The 6,988-nt window shown below is 31.8% G+C and overlaps 1 pseudogene; it reads left to right on the top strand.

The window, feature by feature from the left end:
- The first annotated feature begins 4,273 nt into the window (after window positions 1–4,273).
- Window positions 4,274–4,648, top strand: LOC114047851 (annotated as a pseudogene).
- The last annotated feature ends 2,340 nt before the right edge of the window (window positions 4,649–6,988 follow it).

Raw genomic sequence — 6,988 nt, 5'->3', positions numbered from 1 at the left:
TATGTAAAGTTTGGTTTTTTAATGCATCTCAACCATACCAAAACATATTGTATGAAGAAACAGATATGAGAATCTAGCTGTTTTATATTAACCCAAACATCAAAAAGATTTGCAGAAAGATGTAAAATAATACCACACATTTCATAAATTTTTACTTTATAAAATATATTTTTCATACAATATGTTGATGATGTTAATATATAATGAACTTATTATTCCTATATTTAAATGAATGAATAAATATTTCAATTTTTTCTAACATTCTAATATTGACATCTATAACCCACATAAATGAAAACATTTTGGAGGCCTCAATATGTTTTAAGGGTATAATAAGGTTCTAAGACCAAAATGTTTGAGAACTCATAGAATAGTGGAAAATAAACTTGTCCTAGAGTCACTTTATTATAGTACCAGAAGCAACTCATTAAACTAGAAACTACAGAGTAGGTACTGATTCTTAATGGTAGAATGCTACTAGAAGTTTCTGGTGCCACGGATATTTTTTTCTTTTTAAAAAATGAAAGAAAAATAAAAAAGAAATCAGAAAATATACTTAGATTTATTCATTAAGTTTGAAATCAGGCATTAGTTATTAAGAATATTGCAAAAGGAATTAAAGACTAGGAATAATGTAGTGACAATGTATAATATGTGTGTAAAAAAAATCCCACTTAATTCATTTGAAAAGAGCTTATTTCCCTCTCCCCTTGTCTAATAGTTTTAAATACTAGTCTGAAGAAATCAGATAACTGACTCACTTTTCTAGATGATTTGATTGTAACTTTAAATATATGTAACTTACAAGAAACATCATGGCAATTATTTAGCAGATGATACCTATTCTTTTCCAAAAATCATTAATATTAATATTTCATTTAGTTGAAGTTACTTATGTCATCTAGATGAACATACTAAGTTTTCAGTGGCTATTAAGATTTTCAGACCCATGCCATATACCCACATATAGAATGTATCATAAAAAATAACAGTAGAACTTTTCTTAAAGTTTTGTCTCAAGCATTAAAATTTTATTTTTACATCTATCTGTATTTGAGGCACCCATTTTTTTCTTTTAAACCTGCATTGTTGTTTTGACTCTGGCTAGAATGAAAAATATATGTCCAGGGGCTTTTGCATAACAGTATCTTTCTTCTCCAATAGATTCTGGGAGGGGAGGATGTAAAAAAGGGATTTCTGTTTTAGGGGATCCTTGAATTCTCAGTCCTAATGTATCATAAGAACTATGATAGAATGTTTTAAAAAATTTAAAAAACAATGTGGGGGACCAGGTAGAAGACCAAAGGCAATCTCCCTTCCTGGCTCAGAGTCTCTGAAGGTCTTCATATAGTTATATTTTAAGAACATTATTAAAGAGAAAAGAGAGAGAGAAGGAGAGAGACAGAGAGAGAGAGACAGAGAGAGACAGAGACAGAGAGAGACAGAGATGGATACAGATATACAGAGACAGAGTTGGAGAGACACAAAGAGACAGAGAGACAGAAAGAAACAGAGATAGACAGAGATAGACAGATAGAAAGAGATCAAGGGATCTAAAATTGTGTAATTACTTGTCAAATATTTTTCTTCTCCTTGATTTTCACTATATATATTCACCTACAATACAATATTTTTTTTGTTTATATTTTTTACAAAAACTGACAGGATTTGGATGAACTGACACAGAGCTAACAAAACAGAGAGAACAATTTCCCCAATGATCACAATATCATAAACAACTTTGAAATATGTCAGAATTCTGATGAATGAAGGACCAATCATGATTTCAGCAAACTGATGGTAAAGCATGCTTCCCACTTTCCCTCAGAGAATTGGTGTCTTCTAGTTCTTTCTTATAATGGTGGGTATTTTTAGAGGGAGAGGAAGAATCATTGGACAGTGGCAATGACAGAAAAAAAAAGATTAATAAAATAGTTTAAAACAAACATTAAAATGAAGTACAGAGGCATTTTAGCACCACACAATAAAATTGGAATGACATAGAGAGGATTACAAAACACAAACTTCAAATTCACATACTATTGGGTCCCTATTTTACCAATTTATATTTACTGATAAACAAATGGCACTCCTACAGTTATTTAACTATAAATTTATCTAAAATATCCTGTATGTAGTGATATCCATAAATGTATTTTTGATGTTATTTTAAAACATCCACTTTCATTATTCTGGCTACTGAAAAGAAAAAAAAACACTCAGTATTTGGTTTAAGAAGCGAGAAACAACTCTAATTTTAAGATTTATGCAGAACTTAATGAGTTTTATGTCCTTTAGGGCACCACTTAACCTTTCTTTGTGTAAAAAAATGAAGGGTTCAAACCAAATGTTAAAGTCTCTTCGAGTTTTACAATTCTGTTGGTCTATAAATGGATCTCATAAATGTATTTGCCTCCCTTATTCATATATTAGGGAGGGCATTTAAATATAAGTAAATTAGGATAATATCTGTTTATCTGGGAACAGAAATCTTGGATAATAAGTGAAGAGGAAAAGAAATAAGCATAGATTTAGAGGAGGAGAATACATTAAGAATCACATAGTCAATCCAACTTCCTGTCCTGCCTCATTTTATAGATGAGGATATTGAAGGCCAGAGAGATTAAATGATGGTCAAAGTCATACAGGGCTGAATTTTAACACTAGGCCTTCTTGCCTCCAGGATATGTATTCTATGCTGCTGAATCAGACTATTATATAGAAATATGAAACTCTGAAGAACAGAAATTTTTATAGATTTTTAATAGGTGCAGGATGGTGTTAAGGATGATTCAGAAAGAAATAGCATAGCAAACTTTGTTTGAAATGACCACTTCTCAATGGGCCACCATTTAAGCCACTTATTATAATATGTGCAAATAAATGTTGTTTATAAAGATTGCTAAGGTCTTGACCTCATGTTCTTTTTTTTTTTTGAAAGTTCAATAGTAAGTTACATTCTAGATCACTTATGATCCACTTATGATATTTACTAGGGAACATAAAATGACTAATTTTTTTTGTCAGTTTAGAATAGCTCAGTCATTTGTAATATAAGGAGTTTTCAGTGCTTCATCTTAATCCATTGGTTATTTAACAATGAATTAATATGAGGGATCAATTTTTAAGAAATTTGAAAGAGTGAAAACTATCAAACAATTGAGAAATCATATATATGTACATATGTATATATCACCACTTGAAAAAAACTGATTGAGAAGAAATTAATTACTAACAATCTGAATACTTGCTTATTCTCATTTCAGGAATATTTATGAAAATGATATATAAATACATTAAAGGAATCCTTGGCAAAAATTTGAGAAACTGCAGACTTTGACAAATATCTTTACAATCACTTATCTGACTGAAAGATATAGAATAATATCCAATACTATTCATTAGTTATTGATTATAAAATATTTTGATTCTGTAGAAAACATTATTTTAAAAGATTTCTTTCAACAAGTTGTCTTCTATGAATGAACTACTTTAAGAGATGCTTTAAAAGATAAAACAGAAATTGTTTATTCAATAATTTTATAATTAATAATATCAGGTGAAATAAAAACAAGGGGAATCTCCTTAGGAAAGTCCCTTGCAATAACACTCCCTCCCATAACAATATGGCATTTATTTTTATATCATACCTATATTTTTAAATAGTCACAATTTGAAATTAATAATTAAAGTAAAAGTTTGTAAGGAACCCAAATTATCATATTTTGCAATATTCTATTTTGACTTTAGTTAAACTTACTATGATCTTCCTTTTCTCCATCAAAAATATTTTTTTCATACTTTCACAATTCAAATAATTTTTGTATCGATTGTCATGATTACCTCCTCCAGATTATAATCCTTGCATACCACGCAGTCCAATGTGCTTATTGCTCATATCTTCTCTCAGATATACTACAGATATACTTATAACTCAAAGTTCATAATATGTTACATACAATTTACAAGAAACATAAACTTTTTCATTGCATTGCAAGTGATCTATAACTTGATTCCCTGGAAAATATATGAGGCTTAGATATGGTTATGATCTACAAAATAAATACAAGTTGGTTGTGGGAGAGAGTGCCTTGGCAAAGGCCTTTGCTAAGGAGATGCCTCCTTATTCTGTACTTCACTTGATAGCAGTAATTATAAAATTGTTGAATAAACTACTTCTGTTTTGTCTTTTAAAGCTTCTCTTGGGCTGTTGCCCCGCCCCCACGTGGATGCTCCGCCTCAGCCAGAGAGCGTCCAGGTCCGCCAGCCCAGCATGGCCCACTACGAGGAGGTACGTGTGTCGGGCATCGGCGACTTTTGCGGGGCGGTGGAGCAGCACACGGACGAGATCATCTTCGTCTACTTCACGGGCAACAAGGACGCCGAGGGCCGCAGCTGGTGACCGAACTGCGTGCAGGCCGAGCCTGTGGTCCTGGAGCACCTCAAGCACATCCCCGAGAATGCCGTGTTCATCAACTACCAGGTCGGGGACCAGCTCTGTTGGAAAGATCCCAACAATGAATTAAAGAAGAAGCTAAACCTGACTTCGGAGCCGACCCTGCTCAACTACGGGACGCCTCAGAAGCTGGTGGAGTCAGAGTGTCAGAAAGACAGTCTAGTGGAGATGCTGTTTTCAGAGGAGAATTAAGCAAGAGACACCAGCCCTGATATGCGATTAGAAAGGAACCTCGTGATCAATTGTGCGCTAGTAACATTAGCAAAAATAATGTTTGGAAAGCCTCTAATGAATTCTGCAAATACAGCGCCGTTTGTAAATGAAAAAAAAAGCATCTCTTAGTTCATGCATAGGAGATACCTTCTTAGAAGAAGGCCTTTTAATATAATGTTTTGCTCTACAGAATCAAAAGATTTTTTGTATCAATCATTAGTAAACATGTTGGGATATCATACTCTAGACATTTCAATCTGGTTAACACTGTAGGTGCATCTGAAGCATCAAAACACAACATGCCTTTCAATCCTCCACTTCTCTCTACTCATTCAGCAAACACCCTAAATCGGGACCTCATCACCTATGCTGTTGGTTATCAAATACTCCTTAATTGCATTGGAAGTGATAGACTCCATATGGCACGAAAGTTAGCTATAAGGGACTTCAGAAGACATTTAATTCAACTTCTTCATTTTGCAAGGAGGAAAATGTTGTCCAGGATGAATAAGGAATATATCCAAGTTTATATGTAAGCTCCTCAAAGGCTCCTCAAAGGTTTTGTTGCTGATGTTACTTTTCTTTATATCATCAATGTCTTTGGTCTCATACCATTTAATATATTTTAATTTTATTGAAGTGAAGTGGATCTATAACCAAAGGATGCAGGTAAATAAATGGATACATCTTCTGTAGCTACATTTTGCTGGCAATGGTCAAAAATCCAGTTCTTTCACTTAATATGTTCATGAATTTTTGATATAATTTTCAAGTTACATTTTCGAAATAAGTCATTTGGGATATCATTGGAGTTTATAAAAATAAAAAAGATAGTTGAGAACAATGGCTTTATTAAAGACAACGCTTCATCTACATTTGTATTTTTGAAAATGTTAATATATATAAATATATTGTATGAATGTGTTTACAAATATATTTATTTGTATATATGTGCATGCATATACATATATGTATGTATAAATATGTGTGTATATACACAAATACCCTCACTGTGAAATTTTTTGGTTATTAATTTGTTACTTTCTCCTTTTTCTTTTAGTTATATTCTGAATTTTATGCAACCATGGTTAAGCAGAAAATAAAGATCAGAATGAAATTTATTAATAGAGTATTGTTTGACTATATTTTCTCACAGACACTATTTTGGTACTGTACCTTAAGACCGCAATAAAATGTGACACAAATATCAGGGATAGCTGTTATTTTAGATAGAATGTGTAGGGTCATGGTTTAAGAGAAGTGTTTTCCTGTAGTAGTAGAAAAGTAAGCCAAAAAAAAAAAAAAACAGAAGTTGAAGAGGCTTATCTTCTTGATGGAACTCTTTTAACTTTTATCTTTCAAAGAAGGTGAAAAGATTTCTTGAGAAGAGATTCTGCTTGTGAGAAAGAGTGAAATGAATGTTTCCAGAAGTAAGGAGAAGTTACTTGGGGTACAATGAGGATTAGAGGCTGCACTGGCTATGACCTTTCTCATAGGTAAAATACAACAATCAGTTTTATATATATATATATATATATATACATATATATATATACACACATATAAAACATATATATGTTTGTTTTATTATTGAAAACATTGCAATTGAATTATGCAGCCTTTATAGAATTGATCCTGGGAGTTTAAGAGTTTTAACATAAAGAAAATGATGAGTAATTTCAATTTGAAAAAGAAGTTTCTCCAGATTTTTAATGTTTAAAAATAATGAATTTCAGTGGGACTCTGAGCTTAGGTAATTGATAAATATGTTAAGTTTTCATTAATGAATCAGAAAATATACTAATATACAACTAGATTACCTAAATATAGATGATAAGATTAAATACTGGACAGTCAGAAAACAAGTTAAAGGATGATCAGTCAGTGTGATATATTATTTATTAATGATAGATTCTAACATCCTTGTTACACCAGCATGTCACAATTGACTACTTGTCTTTTGGGCATGATATCTATAATTAAAAGTAGAAATGGATTCATGTTGAATTGAACCACTAAGGTAGAAAGCACTAAATGTATCTTTGTACTCATTCATCATAGTGGATAGTAAAATCTGAATGAGTGAGACACCTAGGATGTATTAATCAAAACAATAGTTTGACCACTGATAGTGATAATGTTAAATTAATGTATGTTCAGCAGCAAATCTGGGATGAGGGGGGAGTTCAAGTATTTGCATATAAAACAATATTAAATATCATATATATGGGAAACAGAGACTAGACATACAGACAGAAACAGGTGATAAGCAGATAAATATTGACATAGATGTTTAGGAAGTTAGCAAGGTCCATTGAC

This window comes from Vombatus ursinus, unplaced genomic scaffold, assembly GCF_900497805.2.
Source record: "Vombatus ursinus unplaced genomic scaffold, bare-nosed wombat genome assembly UNPS02014791.1, whole genome shotgun sequence".
NCBI classification, from domain to species: Eukaryota; Metazoa; Chordata; class Mammalia; order Diprotodontia; family Vombatidae; genus Vombatus; species Vombatus ursinus.
This window is presented reverse-complemented; position numbering and strand designations above follow the sequence as displayed.